The 27,707-nt window shown below is 40.7% G+C and overlaps 1 protein-coding gene across 2 annotated transcripts in view; it reads left to right on the top strand.

The window, feature by feature from the left end:
• Positions 1–10,169: 10,169 nt before the first annotated feature.
• The window catches only part of GADL1 (glutamate decarboxylase like 1), a 287,535-nt gene continuing 269,997 nt past the window's right edge, over positions 10,170–27,707 (top strand). The window contains exon 1 of one of the 2 annotated variants that reach the window (XM_035278805.3): positions 10,170–10,281. The gene's annotated coding sequence lies outside the window, so the exon portion shown is untranslated. Of the gene's footprint in view, positions 10,282–10,556; positions 10,739–27,707 lie in introns of those variants that run through there. The other variant, XM_035278806.3, reaches the window with a different exon arrangement.

Here is a 27,707-nt window from a genome sequence, read left to right as displayed (position 1 = left end):
CCCATTTAGTGAATTTTATATGAAAGTCAGAGTTCATTCAACGGGTATGGAGGATAGAAAGATGCGTAACATTGGCTGACTCTATTGCACTTATTTTGAAGTCTTCTATTTCTCTGAACGCTTCTTTTAAGTATGACAACCACTGTGTATGTGTGAAAATTTACTGTGTGCCAGGAAACACATACACTATCTAAATTAAAAGTAACAACAAGCCAACAAGGGGAATAACATTGAGCACTGTTTTACAGGTAAGTGAGGCTCAGACAGGTTCAGCACACTGTCTGGATTACACAGGTAGCAAGTTGTAGAGCTGGGATTCAAAGCTGGATCTGCGGAACACAGAAGTCTGACCCTAAGTGATTTGCAACACTACCTCTTCTAGGTCAAAAACCTAAAATGACTTGGAATTCTTTCTTTTCTTCTAGTTCTTTTTCTTCTCATCTTCAGATACCACTCTTCTATCAGCAGCAGAGACTACGTAAAGTGGAAGAATTAGCATTAATTTGTGCCCAAATTATCTCATTATTTCCCCCTTCTACTCCATGCACAAACCATTTTATGTTCTATGAAGAGAGCCCTATTGAAATGTTTTATTTCGTCTGCTCTCTGTTACAGCTGTGAATAACACCACCACAACTACCACCTCCAAAACAATCAATGATGTGCATGACACATTGTGTAAATTTTTGCAAAACTCATTCATATATAATCTTTTCTCATTTTCACAGCAATAATTAAGGCAGATGTTGTTATCACATTTTATAGAGAAAAATAGCAAGGCTCAAAGAGGTTGAATAAGTAGGTCTCCAGTTCATTTTGATTCCAATTTTACTTCCCAGTTCATCAGTGGGACTCTACTGAGCAACCGACCTCTGTACAACGACATCCTAGGTGTCTTTGAAGCCTTGGTCATCCCTTCATGGGCTGGACTTTGATGGTGTTAAGGCTATTTTGTACACAATCAGTTGTCCACTTTTAGCAAACAATTGTCGCTTTTTTTTTTTTTTTTTTTGAGATGGAGTTTCGCTCTTGTTACCCAGGCTGGAGTGCAATGGCGCGATCTTGGCTCACCGCAACTTCCACCTCCTGGGTTCAGGTAATTCTCCTGCCTCAGCCTCCCGAGTAGCTGGGATTACAGGCACGCGCCACCATGCCCAGCTAATTTTTTTGTATTTTTTAGTAGAGACGGGGTTTCACCATGTTGACCAGGATGGTCTTGATCTCTTGACCTCGTGATCCACCCTCCTTGGCCTCCCAAACAATTGTCGCTTTTATAGTGACATGTTTACCTCTGCCTTCAGAGGAGGTCAATGTCTTTTCAAAATTCTTCTTCCATGTGAGGAACAGACCAGCCCTTCTGATGACTCTACTGCCCGTTTGCATGGAGGCACTGAGCTGTATCTAATGCAATCTTCCTGTTTCACCCATTCATTCTATAAATATTTTCCAAGAACTTACAATGTGCCAGGGCCTTTTCTGGGTGATAGTGGGGCAGGACTTTTCCTTAGTTCAGCTAAAGACTGGGTTCTTGTCTGTCCCACGGCCATGGAAAATTAGGCTCACAGATGGTTTGAAGGGTAGGTAATTTTTCCTTATTGGGTGCAAAGGAAAAAAAGGAAGAAACGGGCTCTTACAAGGCTAGAGTCCCTGCTAGAGTGCATTGCCTCCACCCCACCTGGCCATTCGAGTCTCAGGTTCCACACAGGAAGAGGAGGGGCCCAGGCTCCTCTCCACTGCAAACAGTGCAAACTTCTCCAGGCTCCACCCCAGTGTACAGGCTGGCTAGAATTTCTTCGGGGACCCCCTTCCTCCTGCTATCTCATTCCCCCCTCTAAAGAAGTACACCTAACTGCGATAAGATTAAGGATAAGGATGAAGACTGATCTTAACTGCTTCCTGCTAATAAGAAGTACTGTTTCAGGGAAACAGAAGTCAGAGGTCCCTCAGAGGCCGATCTAAGGGTACCTAGCAGAAGGGGCCATTGTCAGAGGCCCCTGTTGCATCACTGTTTGGAGTTTGATGGCCTGAAAGCAAGAACAGACAAACTGGATTATTAGAAAACATGTATCAAAATGAAACAAGGGGAAGAGGTAAAGACAGCTCAAAAATTCCAAAGCGTTTAACCAGTTTGTACATGAAGAGGGAGGCCAAAAGCCCAACTAGTAAAAAAAAAAAAAAAAAAAAAAAAAGCTCTACTCTTTCTGGCATGTTGGGCTTCTGGGTTTCCTTCCCCTGAGCACAATCCTAAGCCAATTAGTTTAAGGTTTGGGAAATTAACCCTTTCAAGTTTGGAAGATATATCTGAGGGAAGTATCCCAGAGTACAGAGACAAAATTACCTCTTAGTGAAGAAAGAATGAAGAAGAGGAAAGGAAAAACAAGGTTTTTTTTTTTTTTTAAAAAAGGAGTCCCAAGGGTTCAGGATGTACGCAAAGGGATACAGGCTGAAGATGAATGGAAACCCATCTGGAAAGACCGGAGCAGGTGTCCCTGGTTCCCTTCTCTTCCTGGCAGATATCCAGGGTACATGAGGGAGAGAGGGAAGATCATCCTCTTTCCCTCTTTCTTCCTTGCATCCTTGAGTCCCTGCGATCTTGGCAGGTGCCATCATGAATGACAAAGTAGCTTGCACCCATGAAGCAGGGAGGGTCTAGAGAATAGGAATTATCAGCTCTCACTTCTGCCTCTTTTCTCCCTACTGTCAGTAGCCTTGGAGTTCCCTAGACCTCATTTATGTCATGGGTATTAATGTGGCCTTTATCCGTGAAACAGGAAGCTTGGTGTTGGCTTAATTGGCAGGAATCAACCACACTCACTCGCGCCGTGTCTTTTAACCTCTGTTGTCATTTGCCACTGGCTCCCTCAGATCTTTTTTTTTTTTGTAACCTAGAGCTTTGACTGGAAGCGTCGAATTAAGTTTTGGACAAAAATGTGTCTCAGGGGGTTGCATGGACTCCTCATCATAAGCCAAATGCTAAGGTGAAGCTGTGGAATGAAGTCCTCCTCCAGCAAGGGAGAGAAAAGGATGTCTTGTGACACACTCAGATGACTGGTAGATATTGTAATGCTTTCTAAAATGTGGTTGCAGGGTGCTTGGCTTTGGTTAGCTCCTTTGGTCTTACTTTCCCACAAAGGAAACCTCCAGGCAATGAGCACCCTATTTATTCCATCACATGGCAGGATTTGCAGGATACTTGCTCAGAACTAGAATATTGATCTGTATGTCTACATTACCCATTTCTTTTGACCTATCTGAGCTGTGGCAAGAGATTACTGGTAGGTTCACAGGAATGAGCAGGGTTACTCTAAAATGTAGGTAAAAACTTAAAAACAACTAATGAGTTTAGAATTTAACGATGAATGTATAAGATTTGAAACATGATTTCTCTCTCTCCAGTCCTCATGTTTGCTAAATGAAACAAATCATCGTAGGACTGGTGGTTTGCAAAATACACTTTAGTCTTATACTTGGCCTCATTTTTTGCATAAAGTGCAGCAAGAATAATTATTTCTACAAAGGCTTTTTGGATTGGCTTTGATGGAACACTGTTCCCCAAGGAATCTCAGATAAGGTCTTTCCAAGCTGAGCCCAACCATGGGTTTATCCTCAAATACCTGTAAGTTGGGTGCTACTGTCATCTTAAGCTCCCAAGATAAACTTGGGACCTGCTAGAAAGTGACATTTTTTATTGACCACAGGTCAGGAACCTTGTACAGGTACTGCATAGACAAGGGCATGAGGCCAGTTTCCCCAATGGGCTTTCATTGACTCTGCAAGTCAAAATTGACTCCTTAAAGGGCAGTATACCCTTCCAGTTAAAGCCTTGGTAAAATTGTCAGTTTCTGCAATTGTGTCCTGTTGCAAAGAAAAATGGATTCCTACTGCATTGATGCAAACAACTATATTGCCATAAGAGTGCTCATAAATAGGTTCTAAATTCTGGAAGAACCAGGCTGAGAGAAACAAACATGCTCCAAATTTTGATCATAGGAATATAGCTTGCTTACTTATTAAGGACTGTAAATAGTTCAAAATCAGTTTCCTTGACTCTGAAAAACAAAACAAAGATCAGCAATATTCCAAGCAAAAGTCAAAAAGGTTGCTTCAGTTTTCTGAGTTCAGTCCATTTCGTTAACTGTTTTTGCTTGATATTCATGAACATTTTAGCTCTTCATGAGTCCTGTACATTTCTCTTTATTTCAATGTTAAAATCTCTGAAGTTATCAGAAACCTGTATTTTAGAGCACCTGTTAAAGTTCTATAGCTTATTATAAACTATCTTTGAAAAAAAGGATTAAAATAAGACAATTGTCTGTGAATAACAAAATGTCCAGTGTTAACTTTGTGGTTTACAATAACTTAACATAACAACCTTAATTATGATTGGTAGCATATTATAGACATTAGAGTTTTAGAAATCCCGTACAATTTTGGAACATATATTAGCATTATTTACCAAGGTATAATCTAAAGAAGATTGAACATAGTTTGGCAATTTCATGTACCTAACCATGTCAAATAACCCTGTTTGAGTCTCTTTTCTGGACACTTCAGGGGTCCTCTGAAGTATCCAAAAGGCCAGGTGCCAGGGAAGACAATTTTGAAACAGAAGTTTGATTTTGGGAAGGCTGCTAAATGTTTGGGGTTTAAAACACTTAATATTATAAAATAGAATTCCAGATTACCATAAGGTATTTCTTTTGCAAAAATGATTCAGAAATTTTAAAGAAGCAAAAACCTTTTATAACCCTTTACAAATTTTGCCAAAGAACAGATTAGCACCTTAGGAAAACCTTGTTATTCTTTTATTTCAATGCTCAATTTACCAAAAAGCCATATATTACCCTTTTATGAATTTAGTCAATATGTTCACACAGAAAACCTCTTCTGCAAGATTAATTTCTGTAATTCTTCCACCACTTCTTTGAGCCCTTCAGCTTTTCCCTATCTAATTTAAAACAATCCTTTAACCCTAGGCCCAAAGTTTATATTTCCATGTCTTCTTATAACTTTTTACAAAAACAACAACCCCACACATTTTACTGTTCTCCCATACCTTGGATGTAAATCTATTTCCAGTAGTGTCCACTACATGTCATAATGGTAACCCTTAGCAATTTGTAACTTTTAAGGTGAAACCTGGTAAGTTGTTTTAATTGTATGCTAGGTGAAGCCAAGGTTTTACTCAGCATAATTAAGGGTGTGGTTAGTTCCATATGTCCCTATGCCTTACCCCAATTGTGAAACCAGTAACTCAAATAGTTTTTAAAACCCAAAAAAGCAGTTTATAATTTTAAAACATTTAGCAAACCTCACATCTGACCTTCTATATTTAGCCCACCTATTTACATTTTAATGATACCTGCATTTTACCAATAATCTTTAAGTCTGCTTTTATTTCTCAAAGATTAAAGTCATGTGTACTGAAAGGTACCACAGCTTTTAACTTCCCTTAAAAAATATTTGACATGGAGAAACTCCATCTCTACTAAAAATACAAAAATTAGCCAGGTGCGGTGGTGTGCACCTGTAATCCCACCTACTCAGGAGGCTGAGGCAGGAGAATTGCTTGAACCGGTGAGGCAGAGGTTGCAGTGAGCCAAGATTGCGCCACTGCTCTCCAGCCTGAGTGACAGAGCAAGACTCCATCTCGAAACAAAACAAAACAAAAATTTGATCCAAGTTCTTCTCTTTCTTTAGGCCAAATTAACTAGAACTCATTTTACAGACATCACACACAGTATACACACAGGCAGGAGAAAACCCAGTCACTGGGTGGGGCCCTTTAAGAGAGAGGGCTAGGAGAACATGCAGATATCAAACCAGAAAGAAACTGATTCCCTAAGGCAGGATTGCTAAACAAAGCCTTGCCACCAGAATTACAAGCCACGCCCTCAGGATGTAAAACAAGATGGAGACTTGATTTAGCAACCAAAACTTGGCAGAAAATACAAAAAGTGATAGTTGTGGGGCCTGGCTTAGTAAAAAATGTCTTTAAAAGAAAGAAAGAAAAAAAAAACTTTAAAAGTTAACTTGTTGATGGGGTAGAGAAGGGGAAAGAAAAGAAAGTTTTAAAATGCCTAGGGAAGAACCTCTTATTTTAATGCAAGTGGTTCCTCCACCGTGGAGACAAGTTTAATTGCTGTGGGTCAGAGCTGGCCTCCCTGGCACAGGGAGGAGACTCCATGGAGTGTGGCAGAAAATGCCAGGCAGTAGCTGGCAGCACCTTGGGCTATGTGTCTCAGCCCCATCAGGGAGAGGAGGGTGGAGGGGAGCTGCTGCTCTTCAATCCATCCTGAAAAACAAGGGAAAAATCCATAAAAAGGCCCAGGAGTGATAAGGTGGGGACGTGTTATCTCCACCCTCGGAAGTCAAGGAAAGAAAATGCTTAGGGTCAACAGTGAGAGGTTTTGAGTCCCCGTTTCACTCACCACCTCTCAAGCCCCATGTTGGGCGCCAAAAATCTTGCAGGGCTTTTCCTCAGTGCGGCTAAAGATAGGGTCCTTGTCCATCCCACGGCCACAAAAATTTAGGCTCACAGATGGTTTGAAGGGCAGACAAAGCAGGATTTTATTGGGTGAAGAGGAAGAAAAAAGGGAAACAGGGACTCTTGCAAGGGCAGAGTCCCTGCTAGAATACTTCCCACCCAGTCATTTGAATCCCAGGAAGAGGAGGGGCCAGGCTTCTCCCTTCTGCAAACAGGAAGAGAAGTAGCCAGGCTCCTTCCTGCTGCAAACAGGTATGAACTTCCCAAGGCTCCATTCCAGTGTGTAGGCTGGCTGGAGTTCCTTTGAGGACCCCCTCCCTCCTGGCTGTCTCAATAGGAATGTAAAAATGAGCAAAAAATAGGAATGTAAATTTGAGCAAAACAAACATGGAGTTAACAGTTTAGTAGGAGAGACAATTAAATTGTCAAAAGTACTTCTGTGATTGGGTTGCTCTTTTGCTGCCCATGTAAGTACAGCCTAGATCAGCACTGCCCCCCACCTTCCAAATGACCTGAGGGCACCTAAGAAATGGATACTTATTGCTATATGCCTTGGGAGACTTTGTGATTGCTTCACAGCAGTAGTTGACCAATAAAGCATCCTTGACAGTTGTGAAGAGTTGATTTTCACAATGAGTGATCCAGGAAAATAGATGCTCTGGTTTCACTCTATTTTCTCCCTTCAATATTTTTACAGAGCTAGAGGGCAAAAAAGACCATTAATGTAGTTCATAGAGATTAGCCCTCTGAGATAGAGAATAGGGAGGTGAAGGTAGAGGGTGGATCTGTAGGTGAAATGGAGACTATCTAGCTCGGAGATTTAAAGGACAAGTAAAAGTTAACCAGTAAAAGGAGCAAGTACTAGGCTAATGATACATCAGGTGCAAAGGCCCTTGGGTGGGTGTGGGGGGGCAGCACGGTGCCTTAGAGAAACAGGCCAGTGTGGCAGCAGGATGGAGACTGAGATAGTCCCTAATGAGAATGGGAAAGGTAATCAAAGGCCTGTGCTTGGACAAGGACATGTAACTTACTTTGAACTATTTCTTAAAATAGTTTTTTTGCAAGGATAGTGAGTGACACAATTTTATTTATGTTTTTAAAAAGACAACTCTGACTGCTGGGCTAATAATAGATGGGAAGGGAGGCGAGGGAATATGAGAAGGCCAGTTAGGAAGCTGTTATATTTAAACATCTTCAAATATTGAGTTGTTGCTGCTGAGCCAAGTGACTGCTTTAGCTACCCGTAGCATTAAGGTATTACGAGTGCCAAGGGAGGGGTAGTTAGGCAAAGTCAGGACAGAAATAATAAGAATTATTTCAAATGACAGGGCAGAAATGAGGCTGGCTCCTATGGTCTGAATGCAGGAAATGGTCTTTTCCAGCGACAGAGACCTGTGTCAGCAAATAGTTTAACAGAAAGTCACCAAGTGATTAAGAAGGAATGCTCTGCTTCAGAGGAATCCACCTGTCCACAGGGGCCTGAAAATGATGACTCGGGCCTTTGAACTTCTGCCACTCAGCTTTCTTCCTAGGCTTGTTTGAAGGATGCATTTTCATTTGCCCTTTCTATTTGGCTCCCTAGGAATAGGCAGAGCAGAGGGAAGTTTCCAGGAGCCTCAGGTCAAAAAATTCAGGGCACATTCCTTCATCTCACCTCCATTCCCAGCCACTGCTATTGCTGTTGCTGCTGCTGCTGTTCTCTCATTGCTCCTTGATGGGCTGGCCGTGGGAGAAATCTACAGTTCCCTGTGGGATCTCCATATCATCTGCTTAGCAATCATTCCTGAGCCTTTGGGTAATTGCCTGCCGGTAGGGAGGGAGAGCAGAAACTGAGAAACCTGCACGGACCACGACCCTTCAATTCCTCATTTCCCTCTCCTGCCTCTTTTTGCACGTATCTCTCTCTGCCTTTCCTGTTTCCTTATTTTCTTCTTTGCTCTATTTGCCTCCAGAGTAATAACCCATTTCTCTCCAATTTCCTGAATGTGATAATCCTTTCTGCCAGGCTCAAGAGACGATCAAGTTAATGAAATTTCTGTCAATAACAAGAGGACATTTATTAAATGGAAATTATGCTTAAAGATGACAGTGAGCATCACTCAAGGCTAAGGGTTCAGAATAATAAAGACATTATTCTGAGGAATGTTTTGTTTGGGAAGATTTGGGCTAAGCATCAACATGTGGAGTACATAGGTTCTCCTTGCTCTAGGAGCAGATGGAAGAGGTGGCAGAGTTGGGGCTAAAGAGCTAGAATCTGGAGTGGTTTAATCCTGCTTATGCTGTGGACTACGTGTGTGACCTTGGGAAGGTTACTGAATCTCTCTGCCTCCTTTTCCTCATCTATGAAATGGGAATATCTATAAAATTTTACTTATGAAGTTCTTGTCAAAGGAAATGAATAAATGTTTATCATATGCTCAAGACAGTGTCTGGCATGTGGTAAGCACATTCTAAATGTGAGTGAGGTCAGTAACAAAAAGAATCAATCCCATTTTACAAAAAATTAGATTAATGAGGTTCCTTTCAGAAAGAAAAATAAAACTGGAATATTTATTTTCCTTTTACATCATCCATTCAAAAGAAAAATTAGAGTAGAAATCATAAATGAGAATGTAAACACTGTAATTGTTTCACATAATAGTTGAGAGGCTTGCAATAAAGATGATGATGGTAATTTAGCATAATAGAACATACAGCCCTCACCAAAATTCCTCAACACATTTGTCTTTTTGTTCACCTTCTAACATGGTGTACAGAATCATAAAACGTATTTTTTGTTAACTCTGGTAGCCTTGTTCCCATCACTGGGTGGAAATACTGCCACTTTCAGAATTGATTTAGTTGAGGAGTAGCTGAAATATAGCAAAGGTGATAGGAATCTTTAGGGACAGCCTGGGCCTTGTTCATCTTTGTGTGATGAACACAGCCTGGGCCTATGACAAATGCTTACTATACAATATTGTTATGTGTATCCAACACTTGGCAGATGAGTGAATGACAAATCAAAATATTAAGTGAACATGAACACTTGGGGGCCGCATTCTTAGCAGAATACCCACACAGACACCCACATGCACACAGATAATTACTGAACACATACTATGCACAGTTGCTATGTTAAGAACTTTACCTCATTTTATGTTAAATCCAGCCAGTTAGGTAATATCTCACCCCCATTGTACAGAAGAGAAAACCAAGATTTACAGAGATTAAAAAAGTTATCACACAATTCATGTGTTTGAGCCAAAATTCAAACCCAGACTATCTCTAGTATTTGTGTGCTTTACAACAACATTATAAAGTAAAATAAAAGGAGTTTTTTTTTTTTTTTAACTGAAGGATTGCTAAAGTCACTTGAAACACAAAAATTATGTCTTTGGCAAAAGATACAGTTGAATAAAATATGTTTTCTGACATAAAAGTATTGTAGCAGCATGTTGGTTAGCTGTTGCCACAAAACAAAGCACCTTAAAACTCAATGGCTTTTAAAAATAAAAGTGTTTATTATTACTCATGCATCTGTAGGTCAGCCAATGTTCGGTTGATCTAGGCTGGGCTGGATTTGACAGTTCTACCTTGCATTGTGGCTCTAGGGTTGGCTGACACAGTTTTGCTGACTGCGTTGGCCGAGGTGGCTTTGCACCACATGAATCTCACCTCCCTCCTGGGACTAGGAGTGGCCAGAGTATGCTTTTATGGAGATGACAGAGCTGAAAGAGGAGAAACTCCCGCTGGGCGAGTCCCTGCTTGTGTCATAGCGGGGCAAGTTATCGGGCCAAAATCAAAGTCAAGAGGTGAGGAAGTTTACCTTATCTGTGGTAGTGGGGTAACTGTGAAGTCAACAGCATGTCATTTAGCATGTGATTGGAAAACCAGAACTGTAGTGAGTGATAGACGATAAGAGATTTATTACAGGGCTTGAACTTTAAGCAATTGTGGGAGCTGGTTAAGAAGCCCATGTGAGACTGTTGCCTCTATATCTGATGTTGGACCTGAGGCAACTGGGGTCAGCAGTTGGAAAAGAAAGTTAGACCTCACGTGGTTAGAATCAACAACTGGAATCCATGTTAGTCTCTAACTGTCCCCAGATATGAAGCCATGAGTGACTTGCAGGAGAAGTTGGTGCTCTTGTTGGTGTGTGTGGTGAGTTGCACACAGACCCGGATCAGGAGCTACAGAAGGTGAAGGAGGATTTCCAACAGGAGCTGGAGGACCTGTGGGGCTGGCCCTGTCATCAAGGGGAGCCAGCAGGTCAGTGGGAATGTGGGTGAGCTGCCACAGTGCGTGCTATGCCCACCTTCAGAGTGTGGGAAATGGCTTCTGCTTTACTTCCCTGTTCTAAAACTCACATGAAGTTTTTCTTGTGGCAAATGTCATCCAGAACCAGATAGAGGACATTTTTGGAAATGTAGTTTCAGTTCAGCTAAGCTGACAAAACAAAGCTGCCACCCGTGAAAAGGGTGTGGATTCTGGAACAGGGGAAATGTTTGTGCTGATCATACAGATGACCACCCATAATAGCTGTAAAGAAATTGAGACAATGCACAAAAGAAGCTCTTGCATGTCATTACCAATTACTGCTTATTGAAACTGAGGATTTCAATGCTCCTCATCAACTTTATAAATCTTGCTTCTACCTTCTCTGAAGAAGGCAATAAACGTGGATACTAATGGGACTGTGAGACAGAAGAGGGCAAGTTATACAGAAAAAATAAAAGGAATCAGCCGCAGGCAAATCATAGTGCTCTTCGATAATTCGTATTATGTCTGCTTTCTGTGTGATATATTTGTTGGGAGTAGAGGGAAAACAAGGGCCTCATTTAGGTGTTTCTGTGGTGAGGGCGACACCAAAGGGCGTGGAGAACGTGTGACAGAAAAATGTTAAATGACTGAGAAGCAATAAGGCATTCAGGAAAGAGCACTGGCCTAAAGGTCTGGAGACCCATGTGCTGTTTCTGGTAGAGCACAGCCTACGTATAGTATCTTCAGTTGTCTCAGCTCAGTTTCCTCATCTGCAAGCAGAAGCATTGGACCAAATAAATCTCTGGCCACATTCTATGTCTTACAGGCCAGATTGGACCTTACACCCTATCCCTTTGACTTCCATCAGAACGTCTGCCATGTTTCTGTTGGTCTCAGATTTTTAGTTCTGTGCTTAGCCTTTGGGGTAAGGGCAGAGGTTGACTTGTAGGTCATGCGGCCCAAGTCAGATATCCAAGTAATCGATTCTCCTGCTAGAACAGCTGCTGTAACTTTGGTTTGTACAATTTATCTTGTTTCTGTTTCAATTTCTTCACTCTCTGCCCTAAGACAAAGAGGTGTGGGTATAAGTGATGCCACTCTGCTCCTTTGGCATAGATCAACTGTCCAAAACTAGGAATTGGGCTGATCCTTTCTTCCTGGCAATTGGAGGTGTACCTAATAAAGTGAGGAGAAAAGAAGGATGGTTGTATGGTGTTAAGGGTAGAAAGGGGTTGAAGAGGCATGTTGGAGGGGAAATGAGGGAATAAATCCCTGTAAAACCTAATCTTTTTGCTGATTTGTCAGCAAAACTGGATTTCCGAATTGAAGCACAGAGAGTGTTGCCTGAGTGGCAGTGTATATCTCTTCAACTGGGACTATTTTTTAAATCATTTTTCCTTTTTATTTGTACTTTATGGGGTAAATGTTCAATTTTGTTACATGCATAGACTGTGTAGAAGTCAAGTCAGAGCTCTTAGAGTGTCCATCACCCAAAAGCATACACTGTACCCACTTAACCAATTTGTCATCATCCTCCCCTCTCTGAGCCCTCTTCATTGTTCGTCATTCCCCTCTATATCCATGTAAACACATTGTTAGCACCAACTGATGAGTGAGAACGTATGATATTTTTCTTCCTGTGTCTGGGTTGTCTCACTTAAGACAAGGACCTCCAGTTTCATCCCTAATGCAGGCGTCTTGGACACACTCATTTCTTTTACTTTCAGTACATACCCAGTAGTAGGATCTAATGGCAGTTTTGTTCTTGGTTCTTTAAGAAATCGCCATACTGTTTTCCATAGAGGTGGTACTAATTTGTGCTCCCAAAAACAAATGTGTAAGGGTTTCCTTTTCTCTGCATCCTCATCAACATCTGTTTTTTGTCTTTAGTAATAGCCATTCTTACTGGGGTAACATAATGTCTCTTCGTGGTTTTTATTTGGATTTCCTAATGATTAGTGACGTTAAGCATTATTTCATATACCCGTTTGCCATTTGTATGTCGTCTTTTGAAAAATGGAACAATTTTTTAATCAAAAGTTTAAAGAGTAGGGAATGCATATACAGCCCTGGTCTGAATTAGAGATTGAGAGTTATAGAATCCAGGTTACCTAATGAGCTTCTTCTCTGGATAATCACTATGATGTATGGAAAAAAAAGAACACTGCTGTTTGTGCATTGCACAATGAAAACTGTTTCCAGATACTCCTGGGGGCTACCCTGGCTTATCTGGACAATGAGCCACCTGGAATTGGGACCCCCATTCTGCCAGTGGAAGAGGCTACATTCACGATCAACTTCCTATAGAAGCAGAATCTGTTATCATCTCAATAGCCAATTCTCTCCCAGGATCAGAGGAGCTGGCTTTCTCAGACAACTCTTATAAACCGCTGGCATCCCAAACCCAGACTTCTTGGCAATGAGCCTTTTATTTTATTTTATTTCCTTTACCCTTACTATACCAAGGTAAAATGGAAAGCTAAAAAAGGGAGAAAGGCTACTTCCTCTGGAATAAAAACTACATTATGTCGCAGACGCCTTGACTGCGTTCATCTGGATGAGATCTAGATGATGTCATCCAGAAAACATACAGCAAGATCCAGTTACGAGCACAAGAAATTTGCTGTGCGTAATGTCTGTGAAAGATGAAGAGTAATCAGGGGGAGCAGGAAAAGACTTCACGACCGCAATGTGGATCTGAGACCTGTGTCAAGAGAAGAGGAAGGCAGATTTGGGAGAAAGAACCTTGGGCTCTGATGTAGTTCTGGGATAGTTTTTGCCAGCCTAATGGAGAGAGCCAGTACAAAACTGATCATATAGGATTTCCACATTGGGCAAAAATGGCCAGGCCCTAGTACCCATATGATGCTCAGTCATTGTTTGGGAGCTGCTCAGGAAAAGCATGACCTTACCGTGGTAGATCTCAGAGGCCTCCAAAGAGAAGCTCATCACTAGCTGTACCCTTTATGGCAGATCTCCCTTGAAGCGGGGTCTGAGGGACATATCTCCACACCTTCTCACTGGCCCTGGCCTGCCTTTCAGTGGGATAATGAGAGACTGAAGTACAACATGCATTTCTATATTGCTGACCTTGCCCTTGTGAGTTTTCTCATTCCTCAGTAAAATTAATTTCTTAACTTTCATTACGTGACCTTGTATAATAGAATTGTTTCTGAAATTTGGTGCAAAAATGGGGTGGAAGTAGGAGACCTACACACACATGATGTAATTAGCCCAGGTAGGCAAACCTATGTTCCTCATCTCCCTGCTACTGAGAGGCCAGAGTGGTCATTCTGGGGCTGGGTGGGAGAATTATTGCAGCACATGATGCACATGATTGTGCCTACAACAGTAGTGGTTCTCTGAACCCCTTGGATTTTAAAAATAACAGTTCATAGAAAGTGCTCCTTAGTATACATATAAATTGAATCAAATACTTCGCTTGTGTTTCTAACAGTCACTGAAATGATCAGCTTCAGTGAAATGACATCTATTTAATACAGTTTGCACAGAATCTATAAAAGCAACAGAGTGGCGGGTTGCCTTTGTATTTAGAGGGGCAATGCTGTTCATGCTCCCCAAGGATAAAGCAGAGGAGACTCAGGGATGTCATGATGGTTGTTATTACAAACAACCTTTAAAAGCAATTTCAGAAAGAAGGGATGAGCAGAGTGCTATGGAATCCCACTTCTTGATATTTTAAGCAGGGCCATGTAGCTTAAGCCCAAGCACACCCCTTCACCTATCCCCACAAACAGATGCTTAAATCCTGCACTAGATGTTGTCTCACAGTCAGCATTCCCTATCCTTCTAACTCTCTCCCATACTTCAGGGGCTGGATGTCTGTGAACTACAGTTCCCAGAATCTCGTTTCCACCTCTGTGGCTATAACTTATGTCTTATTTATTAGGTGTACTTTACATGAGGGTGGAGTAGAGGTGGAAGCCATTTTCCTCTTTCCCTACCTATGGCAGCAGATGATTATATACGGCTTTGCATACATGCAATTTGTTTGGCTTCTGAGCTTTTCTGATATTCACCTGACTCAGGACTGCTGAGGAGCAGTGGAGTACAATATGTTGTGGTCCTCTGGGGGACAGCAGCATTTCTTTGCCTTGTGAGACTATAACAATAGCAACGAAGCTGAAATCCAGTGCCTACTTCCTGCCTTTAACTTCTCCAGCCCTTTCAACAGTTTTAGGTGATCAGTGAATTATCCATATTAAACTCTATTTTCTTTGAAATACCTCCCCTGTTCATATTAGTTTTCCTGAATGATTGAAATCTATCCATAATAGGTGTCCTCTATCCTCATGTTCGTCATCTCCAGAAATTTAATGGAGACCTTTAAATCATATGCAACCATTCAATTCTAGGACAGCTATCACTATTGGGACATTTCTTCCTTATATCAGTCCTAATTCCGACTGCCTACAATGCTTCTTTGGTGCAGTTTTATCACTTGTGACCATTTATAATTAATGTAATTCTTCTTCCACATAATAGCTATTCAGAGATTGAAATAGCTTTCTTCTCCCCCTTAACCCACCTGCCCTGTATTCTCTTCTCAGGTGGAATGATCTTGGTTTCCCTGTGAGTTTCTCACCATCCTGCAGCCTTCTGAGGATGCACTGTCCAGCCATTCTTTTGACTCTGATTCTTTTGAAGTTCAAGTACTCCCTATATCTTAGCCAATGCTTGATGCTTTATGGTAGAAACTAAGCCAAGAATGAGGTGGCTCATAAACAAAGTCAATTTTAAAAATCTCAAAAGAAAGTAACTGTAATGAAGATGGCATTCAAAGGGTAGCATCTATAATATATAAAAAGCTCTTGTAAAATTGACAAGAACAGTTAGACAGAATAAAGTCATAAATATGTGCATAATTAACAAAAGATAATTCAAATGGCTGACAAGTATAAAATAATGTGCTCAAATTCAACCAGTAGCCAGGGAAATAAAAAATAAGCGTAACACAGAGATATTCCTTCATACCCATTAGAGTGAGAAAATCTCTGAAAGAATGATAACAGTAATTCATAGTGAGAACATAGATAAATTTTTTCCCCCATGCTTTCATGATACATAAATGAATATTAGCAAATTCTGAAGATGCAGCCTTGTAATACTTATTAAATAAAAGTTATATACTCTGAACCTGAAATTTTATTTCTTGGAATCTACTCTAGAAATACATCACCAACATGTAAAAGCATATTATAAAAAGGTATACTATAATGATATTTATAGTGGAGAGAAAAAGTGGAACACAGAATGGATGACTAAATAGAGAATTAACAAACAAATTATAGTGACCCACAACACCACTGGATATTCCAGTCACTTTTTTAGAAGGCTAAGGCTAGACTAAATCTCTGAGGGATTTATATGAGGTTGTTGAATAAAACAGGCACAATACAGAAAAGTTTATATAACATGATTGTATTTTCATAACCTGACAATAATTTTAAAATGTCAACCATGTATGTGCTTGTATATTTGTGTGTGTGTACAGACAGACAGAAACAGAGACAGATACACAGACATATACTTACACACATATGTGAACATATATCTCAACTTAGAAATATTTGGGTACAGAGAAAGAAAAACTATAATAGAAGTTCAGTAATGAAAAAGCAAAAGAAGAGTTTTGATAAAATCATGTACTGATGCAAGAAATTTTCAAAATATTGAAAAAATGGAGAGTTCGTTCATGTTCATTAGAAGGAAGACTCAAAATTCTTAAGATGTCAGGTAATCCTAATTTTATATATAGATTCAGTGCAATCCCAATCAAAATATAAGAAGGTTATCTTGCGGACATGAGCAAACTGATTCTAAAATATGGAAAAGCAGAAAATTCTGGATAACCAGCATAATACTGAAGAAGAACAAAGTTGAGGGACTGACACTCACTGACCTCAAGGCTTACTATAAAGCACCAGTGATCAAGACAGCGTAGTATTGGTGAAAGAGCAGACCCCATAGTTCAGTGGAACAGAGTGGAAAGCCCAGAAATAGATACACACACTAACAGTCAACTGATATTTGACAGAGTAGCAAAGGCAATTCAATGAAGAAAGAATACTAAATCTCTACATGCAAAAAAAAAAAAAGAGAGAGAGAGAAAGAAAAAGAGATGATCTAGATAGATCTTATCCTTTTCACAAAAATTAACTTCAAATAGATCTAAATGTAAAATGCAAAACTATATCACTTATAGAAGATAACACGGGGAAACATCTAGGTGACCTTGGGTTGATGGTAAGTTTTTAGACACCAGAAACATGATCCATGAAAAAAAATAAGGTACACTTCATTAAAATTAAAAATTTCTGCTTTTTGAAAAACACTGTTAAAAGAATGAAAAGCAGCAGCCTAGGAGGAAATACTTGCAAAATACATACCCGATGAAAGACTTGTATCCAAATATAAACCAGATGAAGGATATACAAAGAACTCTTAAAACTCAGCAATGAGAAAATAAGCTGCCCAATTTAAAAGTAGGCAGAAACACTGAAGCAGACTCCTTAGCAAATATCATCTACAGATAGCAAATATGGATATGAAAAGATGCTCAACATCTGTTGTCATTAGGAAATTAGCAAATCAAAACAACAAAGAGATATCACCACATTCCTACTGAATGGTGAAAATATACAACATTGACAACCTCAACGTTGGCAAGGATGTAGAACAATAGGAACTTAATGCGTATTCCTGTTGAGAATGCAGGATGGTGCGGCCACAGTGGAAGACAGTTGGGCAAAGAAGAAGTTTCCTGCAAAGATAAAGGTAGTCTTACCATGTGATTCAGCAATCACACTTATTCATATTCACCAAAATGAGCTGAAAACTTACATCCACACAAAAACATTCATACAAATGTTTATAGCAGCTTTATCATAAATGCTAAAAACTGGAAGCAACTGACATAGGTGACTGGATAAACAAACTATGGTATGTCCACACAATAAAACATTACTCAGTGATAAAAAGAACTGAGACATCAAGTTGTGAAAAGACATGGAGAAACCTTAAATGCATATTGCTATAGAAAAGAAGCCATTCCAAAAAGTCTAAATATTGCATGATTCCAACTATGATATTCTGTGACAAGTAGACCTATAGAGACAGTAAAAGATCAGTGGTTGCCAGGGGTGCCAGGGGAGGGAGGAGGTTGAACAGATAAAGCACGGAGGATTTTCAGGGCAGTGAAATTATTCTATATGGTACTGTAATAGTGTGTACATGACATCATGCATTTGTCAAAATCCATAACTGAACAACAAGAGTAAACCCTCATGCAAACTATGGGCTTTGGTTAATAATATTTTAATATTGGTCTATGCATTGTAACAAACATATCACACTAAATACAAGATATTAATAAGAGGGAAAACTGCAGGGGAAGGGAAGAGTACATTTATGGAAACTGTACTATCTGCTCAATTTTTCTATAAACCTATTTTTTTTGTAGAGAAAAATGAATGTAGTGGTTGCATTTTCCTCCACATACAACTATGTATATATGTGATTATTCCTAATGTAATAAGATATTAACTTTAGAAGGAAGTTCATAAATCAGCAAGGTCTTATTATTGACCACAATCTCTGAGTGGGTGAATTAAAATTTTCCCAATTAGTGAAAGGTCGAGCTTATTTCTAATCCCAACCTGAGTCTACAGCTCATCTTCTCTCTGATTCACTAGCAGTGTCTTAAATTCTGCGGCCCTTTAATGTTTATATTTCTGTGCTGCACTTTTAGCTGACGTAAAGATAAAGGAAGGCAGAAGATTTTTTTGACACTTCATGTGGTTAATCTTCACTTACTGAATGGATTGATAATGATGATATCTTTTTTTTTTTTTTTTTGAGACGGAGTTTCGCTCTTGTTTACCCAGGCAATGGCATACAATGGAGGGCAATTGCGTGATCCCGGCTCACCGCAGCCTCTGCCTCCTGGGTTCAGGCAATTCTCCTGCCTCAGCCTCCTGAGTAGCTGGGATTATAGGCATGTGCTACCATGCCCAGCTAATTTTTTTGTATTTTTAGTAGAGACGGGGTTTTACCATGTTGACCAGGATATCTTACTATAGGCTTGGCACTCTTCTAAACATGCCATGTATATTACCCCCATTTAACCATCACAACAATTCCATAAGGAGTATAAGATACCAGCTCCATTTTACAGAGGAGGTGACAGACCCAGAGAGCTTGCCCAAGGTCATTCAACCAGGAAACTGCATAGTGGAAACTAGAATCTAGGGTGCTTGTTTTCTCAGACACATGACACTGCCTCAGATCAGTGATTTTCAATCTTTACAACGACCTGGTGTATTTGTTATGAATACCAATATCTGCTCCTGTTTTAGGTATGAATCAGTGGGTTTGTGGCAGACCTAGAAAGATGAGATTTTTGCAGACACCTTAGGTGATGCACATGTATAGTTTTGGGAGAACTCTTTGAGACATTCCAAATCTTGATAAAGGAGAAAAAACATAGCCACTAAAGAAAAAATATAGGTGAAGAAAATTGTGGATGTACCATCAGTCCCAGAAGCAAGAATATCAGAGACCCGAAACCGGATTTATAGAAATCAGTGGAAATGGCATTTGGATTGCCCAGCGGCTAAATCCTCCTTGTGACTAAATGGTATATTCCTGGGAAGGAGGTGGTGTCATCAAGGGAGGAAACATTCACGCTGAAGACATACAGATTTATGTCTCTGAGACACACTCTCCCCACCAATCACCAGAGGACAGCGGAGAGGGAATAGCACAGCTCAGTGATCAGGAGGCTGTTTTTCCGACCATTGTGGCTGGGTCACAGTGCTGAGGGGCCTGACAGCCTTGTAGTAAGGCTCAGGAATCCGCAGTTCCCTGATGGGCCTGTGCTGGCTGCCTCCAACACACTCAAAGAGCAGCAGTCATCTGTTTTCTGGCAGTCCCTTCAACTCTGATGTAATGGGGTTTCTATTACATGGCTGGACATTAAGGAGAAGGGAAATTCATGTGAGGTCTCTGTAAGGAGCGGCTCTTGAAGCAGGCAGCCAGTTAGACACTGGCAGGCAGAGGGCTGCAGGGTGACCAAGGAGGCCCTTTGGAAGAAGAATGTGGCAGCTGAAAAAACGTGGAGGTGTCAACAGTCCAGAGGCCAGAGAGTTCATCCGATTTTATCCATTCTTGTTTTCCATGATAATCTCTTGCTGGCCTGAATAACCTCTGGCCAGGAGCATAAACTTCCTAAAAATATTAAAAGCAAGCTGCTCACGGTGGCTCATGCCTGTAATTTCTGTGTTTTGGGAGCTTGAGACCAGTGGATCCCTTGAGGCCAGGAGTTTGAGACCAGCCTGGGCAACACAGTGAAATACCATCTCTACAAAATGAAAACATCATTAAAGAAAAAATTAGCCAGGTGTGATGGCATGCACTTGTGGTTCTAGTTACCTGAGAGACTGAGGCAGGAGGATTGCTTGGACCCAGAAGTTCAAGGTTGTAGCAAGCTATGAGTGTGCCACTGCACACCAACCTGGCCATCAGGGCAAGACCCTGTTCCTAAAATAAATGGAAATTCAAGACCCTAGAAAAGCAGACTTTATAAAAATTCAGATGTCCAGGCTGTAACCCATACCAGGGAAACCAGAATTTCTGGAGATTCATGGGTCAGTATATTTTAAAACTATCCAGTAGATACATCAAAGTGTATCCAATTTGAGAGCAAATCAGCGATATAGTAACCTTGCCAAAGACAGTTCTGCTTATCCCTTTTTAAAATAATGAGGTAACTGTTAACTAAGGTTTAACCTAAAAAATATTGTTGGAATTTAAAATCGTATCTGCCTTAAAAGGATAAATAATCCTATTTAAACAACAGGGCACAATCCTAGCTGTTCACTAGAATCATCTTGGTAAATTAAAAAAAAAAAAAATGCCAAGACCCCAACCCCACACACTTAAATTAGGACATCAAGGTGTGGGGCTTGATGTGCAAAGTGATTCTAATGGCATCCAAGGCTAAGAGCCGTAGTGTTGAATGAAAGATGTTCCTCGTGGGAGTTCTACTGAGCTTAGAGCTGCTGGAGGAGGGGGCGGGCCTTTGCTCTAGGTGAACATCTTACTAACCCTTGGTTATGCAGAGCAAACACTCATTCAGAATCCTCCATTCCTGGCACTGAGTACACAATAAAAGTACCACCCCTTATTATTAGCTAATGGTGAAGTCTGGGAGCCAAACTGGGTACACAAGTCTAAGAATTCTACAGTTTCTTTTTGCCACTTTGAAGTTGACAATTCATTATCTTCTGGCCTTCAGTTTTTCTGATGAAAAGCCTGTAGTCAGTCTCCTCTTCCCCGTCTCCTCCATATGTAATTTGTCTTTTGTTTCTGGTTGCTTACAGGATTTTCTCTATCTTTGGTTTCCAGCAGAGTGACTATGAAGGGCTTAGGTGGAATTTTGTTTTTGTTATTTGGGCTGAGTGCACTGAGCTTTTGTATGTGGCTTGATGTCTCATGTCACTTTTTAAAATTCTCAGCATTTAGCTCTCTAAATGTTTATTTGGCTGCATTTGCTCTTTTTTATACCTTCTGAGACTCCAATTTTGTGTATGTTAGACCATTTGATGTTATTTTTACATCTTAGATTTTTTTCTATTTTTAAACATTTTTTTTCTATGCATTTTGGTCTGATAATTTTTCTTGGCCTATTAAGGTAGTAGTGGTCTCTTAAGACTTTTCACATTCTAACTAGGGGTGGAAATATTTTCCCTGAGCAATATTATTAGCCTTGCTTTATAGACAAAGAAACAGAGTTACAAGAAGTTTGAGTAACTTTCCAGATACCACATAGTGTGTGGCATTCAAGTGAAATATAGTGGTTGTATCCAGTTTTAAAAATCTGTTATAAACATGCTTAAGAATCTCACAAGTAATTGATATTTAGGGAGCATTACAAGATTTCCTGCCTCCAAACTGGAAGGGTATTTTCGATTCCACCCGTGATTTCAGTGCCATAAACCCGCCAGTGGAGACATCTTTTTGATTCAAGTACTGATCAAGCCACAGACTTGGGTCAATGCTTCCCCTTAAACCATACCCTGTATGCACATCTCTGTATTTTTTTTTAAAGATGACTTTATGTAAATTGACACTTCACTTGGTGGCACCAAGAACTTTATACAAATGGAAGATGTCACCCGCAAAGAATACTTAGCAACAAGTGACTCCTTTCTCAGAGGTGAAAGTAGCAAGGTTCCGCCCCAGTGTCCCAAGCCCTGCAGGTTTCTACCAGGGAAATCACCAGTGCAGGAGGAGGCTGGCCAGTAGCTCTGGTCTCAGCAAGGGTCTGTGAGTAGTTATTTAAGGAGCAAATGCTGGCCAAGCTCTGTCTGAAGACGACACTTCTCTTCAGGAAAGCATTTCCATGTGTGTTCTTTCACATACCCTAAAGCCAAAGTCTCACAAACTTGGCAAGCTGAGCAGGACTGGAATATGACTGTTACTCTGTCAAACTTACTTTTCTTCTGACATTTTCTCTCTCCCAAACCATCTTGTATCCATCTCTAATTTGAGCTTACAGTCATTAGAGATTGATTCTTTCCTTTACTAATTGATGCTTTGAGGCCCTGCTCTATGCTGTGCTCTGCTCTAGGTGTTGAGACATAACAGAGGCCAGATCAGTGAGATTTCTGCCCTCAGAGAGCCTTCATTCTGATGGGCAAGCCAGCAGTGCACCAATTCACATGAGAAAGACCTATGTTCACATAAGTTCCTATGGTGATAAGGGCTTTGAGGACAGTAACTTGTTCGGGAAGCAACTCAGTGAGGAGTATGAATTCAGATTAGGAAAAAGAAAAATCTATGACGAGATGAATTTTTTTTTTTTTGAGACCGAGTTTCACTCTTGTTACCCAGGCTGGAGTGCAATGGCGCGATCTCGGCTCACTGCAACCTCCGCCTCCTGGGTTCAGGCAATTCTCCTGCCTCAGCCTCCTGAGTAGCTGGGACTAGAGGCACGAGATGAATCTTAAACTGAAGCTCAATGATAAGAAGCCAGTCTTGTGAAGATCTGCGAGCCGAGTGTCCAGACAGAAGAAACATCAAGTACAAAGGCAGGAGAGGACTTGGTGGGTTTCAAGAACAGAAATACAGACAGTATGGACAAAGCATGATGAACGACGGGGAGAGGGTTGAAAGATAGAACTGGGGAAACTGGCTCTGCTAGGCCGTGGCAAGGTATCTGGATATCATCTTAAGAAGCCATTGGAAGGTCTGAAGAATTGAGTGACATGATACGATTTATATTTGAAGAAGGTTGTTCTGGCTATGTGTGGAGAATGGACTCCACAGCAGGGAAAGTGGAGAGTGGGGTTGACTAAAGGCTATTGCAACAGTAGAGCCAAGGGGCCAGTGTGGCCGAGGTCAGGGTGGTAGCAGGGGCATGAGAAGCCAATAAATTTGAGAAGTAGTTCAATGGAAAAACTAATGGATTTGTTGTTGGTTTGCAGGTTTGGAGGTGAGGGAATAAGACGTGAAAGGAAGCAAAGAGGATTTCAGATTTCAGGACTGGGGACTAGTGGCATTAACTGAAATAGAACTTGAGTTGGGAGGGAATGCATGTGTATGTGTGTGTGTGTGTGTGTGTGTGAGTGAGAGAGAGAGAGAGAGAGAGCGTGTGCGCATGAAAGAGAGAGAGAGAGACTCTCTTTTGGTTTCTTTCTAATCCCAGAAGCCCCTCCTCAATCTTCCCTGCTAAATCCCCCTTCTTTACCTGACTTCTAGAGTTTGGACTGCACTGCTGGAGATCAGTTTCAGGCCACCTGCAAGTCTCTCTCTGTGAAACAGAGAAGAGGAAATCAAGAATTTTGTTTGACCACATAAAGTTTCTGATGCCTTTAGACATCCAACATGCTTAAAAAAAAAAAAGCATCTGTCTATATGGGTTTGGCACCCAGAGGGGTGGTTGGTGTGAACGTGTCAGTTTGGGAGTCTTTGGTACAGCCATTGGTCTTAGTAAGATCCCAGAGAGCACAGAGGGAGACTTGCACGTGATCTAGAACTGATCTCCAGCAGTGCAGACCAACATTTGGAAATCAAAGGAGGAGTTCGCAAAGAAGATTGAGGAGGGGTTTGTGGGATTGGAAAAAAAAGAAGAGTCTAGAATTATTACAGAAAACCAAGAGAAGGAAATAGTCCAACAAGGGAAGAGTGGTCAACTGTATTGAGCTGAAATGGTGAATGAGATGAGAATTCAAGAGGAAATAAGGAGGTTACTCTTGGCTCTAAGAAAAGCATTAGCCTTCCTCAAATTAGGATATATTAAGGAAGAAAAGGGGTGTTAAAATGGGGACAATAGATCGGAAGTATTATTGTGATGAAAAATGACAAAATGGGGCCGTAGCTGGAGGAGGATTTGAGATGAATTTAAGCATTTAGCATTTGCCTTATGGAAGATACTGGAGTGTGCCGTTTGCTGATGGAAAAGGTCCACTGGTTGGAGTAAACTGATGCAGGAGCAGAAAAGACAGTTCATGCTTGAATCAGAAGGAAAAGCAGAGAGTGGAATAGGTGTGGATATATAAACATGGGAAACTTTCTGTCCAAGTGATTCTATTTTCCTAGTGATCTATAATTAAAAACATAAACCAAGGGAGTGTGAGTGGAGGTTGAAGACTCTTGATTGCCTCTATGTGAAGAAGAGTGGAAACCGCATAGCCATGGACTTGGGCATTTGACTTCACTTTGAGAATTGACATAGGCAGTCATTATATAAGGGCAAGGCGGGGTGAGGATGATTCTGAGTAGGGAACATGAATTGGCTCTAAGCCTACTGAAGAACCCACCTGACTGCTAATGCAAGCAGAGAATGACATTGCATAACTTTGCCTAACCCTGGGGAGTGTGGAGACTCTAGGATGATTGTAGTTGGTATTCCTGTCAGCTCAGTAGAATAAGAACTTAGAGGCAGTGTCAGGATGGTCTGTTCTGTCAGAGGAAAGCTAAGAATCATTGCACCCCCCTGGAGAGGTCCCTGAGCAGGAGGTAGGAAGGCGTGTGGTCCCCCTGGTAGGGTTTGGCAATATTGATAGCTACTTCTCTAGCTCAGACAAACTGAAACCTACTTTCTACAAAGGCAGAGGTCTTAGGGTCTGAATGGAAGCTGTTGACCCAGCCAGAGCTGCCTTGAGAATGGTCAGAAACATCAGTCTATATGGGTGGAAGGAATGGGCTGAGATTCCAAAGACATATGTGGTTCTAGCAAAATAGAGTAATGGATTTGGGTGAGAGGCAAGGGTGAGTGAAGCTTGGAGAGAATTCCCTGGCTCAGTAGAACAGGTGGAAGGGAGGCTTTTAAAGGATGGTTGCCCATGTGGAGGAAGAGAATGTTAAGAGTGCTGAGTTGTTTCAGACAGACAAGAGTGGGGCAAGACTCCTTTTCTAGGAGGAGTCCTGGGGAGGAAGTGGGTTTTGAGAACAGGAGCCAGAGAATAGTGACAGATAGTGAACTCAGAAGAAACTAGTTAGGAGCTGGTGGGAAGGAGTTGCTGGGGCCAGGATCCAGGACCTGAGAGGATGCTGACCTTGTCAATGTTGAAAGAGGTTTGCAGTCTTATGAATCAGTTAGGCTTAACCCATTTGGTCTATGATCAGGAGTCAAGGTTAGATACTTTACACCATATAAACTTGAAGCTTAAGTCTGTGAAGAGTAAGCCAAATTCAAAAATATTCCTCAGCGTGGCCACAAATCTTAAAGCTGGAGCTATACCCAGCAGCCCCACTGTGATACTAAAGCTAAATTATACACGGAGCCCTAACTTGGAATACTATGATTTTTCTGTCTCAGACAGGTGTTCATTAAAGGTCACTTGGCAACCCCTGAAACACAGACTTTCACACCTTAATAGCTGACAGCTTGAACTCATTTCCCTCTGTCAATGCTCTGAATTTTGGCTTCAGGCTCATAGTTGGAAAGATGGGGAAAAATGACTGTTTGTTCCTATGTATTTGGTAGTTATTTATTTTTTCATGATGAAAGTGATAGATGGTTATCAAAAAGGTGAAGAAAATATAGGAAAAAAAATGGAAGTGCAAAAGCATTCCCAGTTCAATCGACCCACTGAACTTAGTTGTGGTTAATATTTTCATATTTTCCTTCTAGGCATGTTTTCTATATAGAGAGATATTTCTAAATTATCTAAGGTTATACTGGATACATGATGACATACCCTGAAAGTTTTTTTAATCTTATATCATAAACATTCTCCAGATGAGCATTTTCTTAAACTTTGAAAAAAATTTTTAAACTTCAAATGCAAAAATAGTACATTAAACACCCATTTATCCATATTCATCAATTGTTAATATATCTGACACACTTGCATTGTCTTTATCTTTACTACATAGACAATATTATTAACACTTTTTCTTTTTCTGAATTATTTCTGATTGAGTAGAAGACTTTATGATCCTTGACGCCCAAATGTGTTGGCGTGGATCTCCTAAGAACAAGGCATTTCCTATATAATAACAAGGGTGATCAGATTTAGGGCATTTCATATTGATATAATAATTTCTTATATAAATTTTGCCAGTGGCTTCAATGTCTTTTATAACAATGTTTTTTCAAATAAGATTCTATCAAGGGGAGCACACTGAATTTAGTGGCAAGTCCCTTTAATCTTAAAAGGCTCCTCAGTTGTCTTCCGGTTTGTATGAGTTAACACTTTTGCAGAGTATAGGATTGTTGTTTGGTAAAATGACCCTTAATTGGTATTTATATAATCATTTCTTTATAAACAGAGTCCGCTAGGTGTACATAACATAATTTACCTAAAGATTTATGCATAAGCTTTCTAGTTTCCATTTGTTTTATATTATAAAGTTGTGATGAATTTTTACTTCAAGTGTTTTAGGAAATGTTTCTTTAATATAAAGTCTTAGAAACCATCTGTAGTCCCAGCTATTGCTTGAGCCCAGGAGTTTGAGTTTGCAGTGAGCCATGATCACACCACTGCACTCCAGCCTGGGTGAGAGAGAGAGAGAGAGAGAGAGAGAGAGAGCGAGAGAGAGAGCGTGCGAGCGCGCGTGCCACTACCTTTGGGAAAAAAAGTTTTTTTTTTTTCTTTAAGGATAATGTCTCGAGGGTGAAATTCCAAGTTCAAAGTACAGGGACATTTAAAACGCTCTTGACACTTTGGTAAATCACTTTCCAAACAGGTTGTGCTGGCCTATAGTGGTGCTCAGAGAGGCCTTCTTGAGATACCTGTTCGCAACAAGCTCTATGTATTCCACACCATTTGAAATTTCTTTTCTTCTTGGCATCCTGTTGACTTGTTCCAATTGTCTGGTGCCTATCAACAGGCTCCAGGTTTCCAGAATTCTTCCCTTAATCTTAGCTCTGGGTACTGTACTTTATTTTTTGTTCACATTCTTAATTAAGATTTTTGACTGGGTGCAGTGGCTCACACCTGTAATCCCAGCACTTTGGGAGGCTGAGGCAGGTGGATCACCTGAGGTCAGGAGTTTAAGATCAGCCTGGTAAACATGGCGAAATCCTGTCTCTACTGCTAAACAATACAAAAATTAGCCAGGCACCTGCGATCCCAGCTACTCAGGAGGCGGAAGCAGGGAGAATAGCTTGAACCTGGGAGGTGGAGGTTGCAGTGAGCCAAGATTGTGCTATTGCACTCCAGCCTGGGTGACAGAGCAAGACTCTGTCTCAATAATACTACTATGTTTTTCTTGAACTCTAAATATTAGTCTCATTGTCATTGAGCTCATAAAATAATCACATTATAGAGATGGGGAGGAATTCGAATGTGCCTGTATGTTCAACCTTCCCAGAGAAACATTCGTTTCACCCTACCTAAAGCCACATGACATCAGAGTGATCAAAGACTTGGCCGTGGTTCTCTTGAAAGCCTCTATGAAAGATACAGTTACTGCTAGATGAATGTTAATCGACTCCTTCACATTT

The sequence above is a fragment of the Callithrix jacchus genome, chromosome 17, assembly GCF_049354715.1.
Source record: "Callithrix jacchus isolate 240 chromosome 17, calJac240_pri, whole genome shotgun sequence".
Classification (NCBI taxonomy): Eukaryota; Metazoa; Chordata; class Mammalia; order Primates; family Cebidae; genus Callithrix; species Callithrix jacchus.
This window is presented reverse-complemented; position numbering and strand designations above follow the sequence as displayed.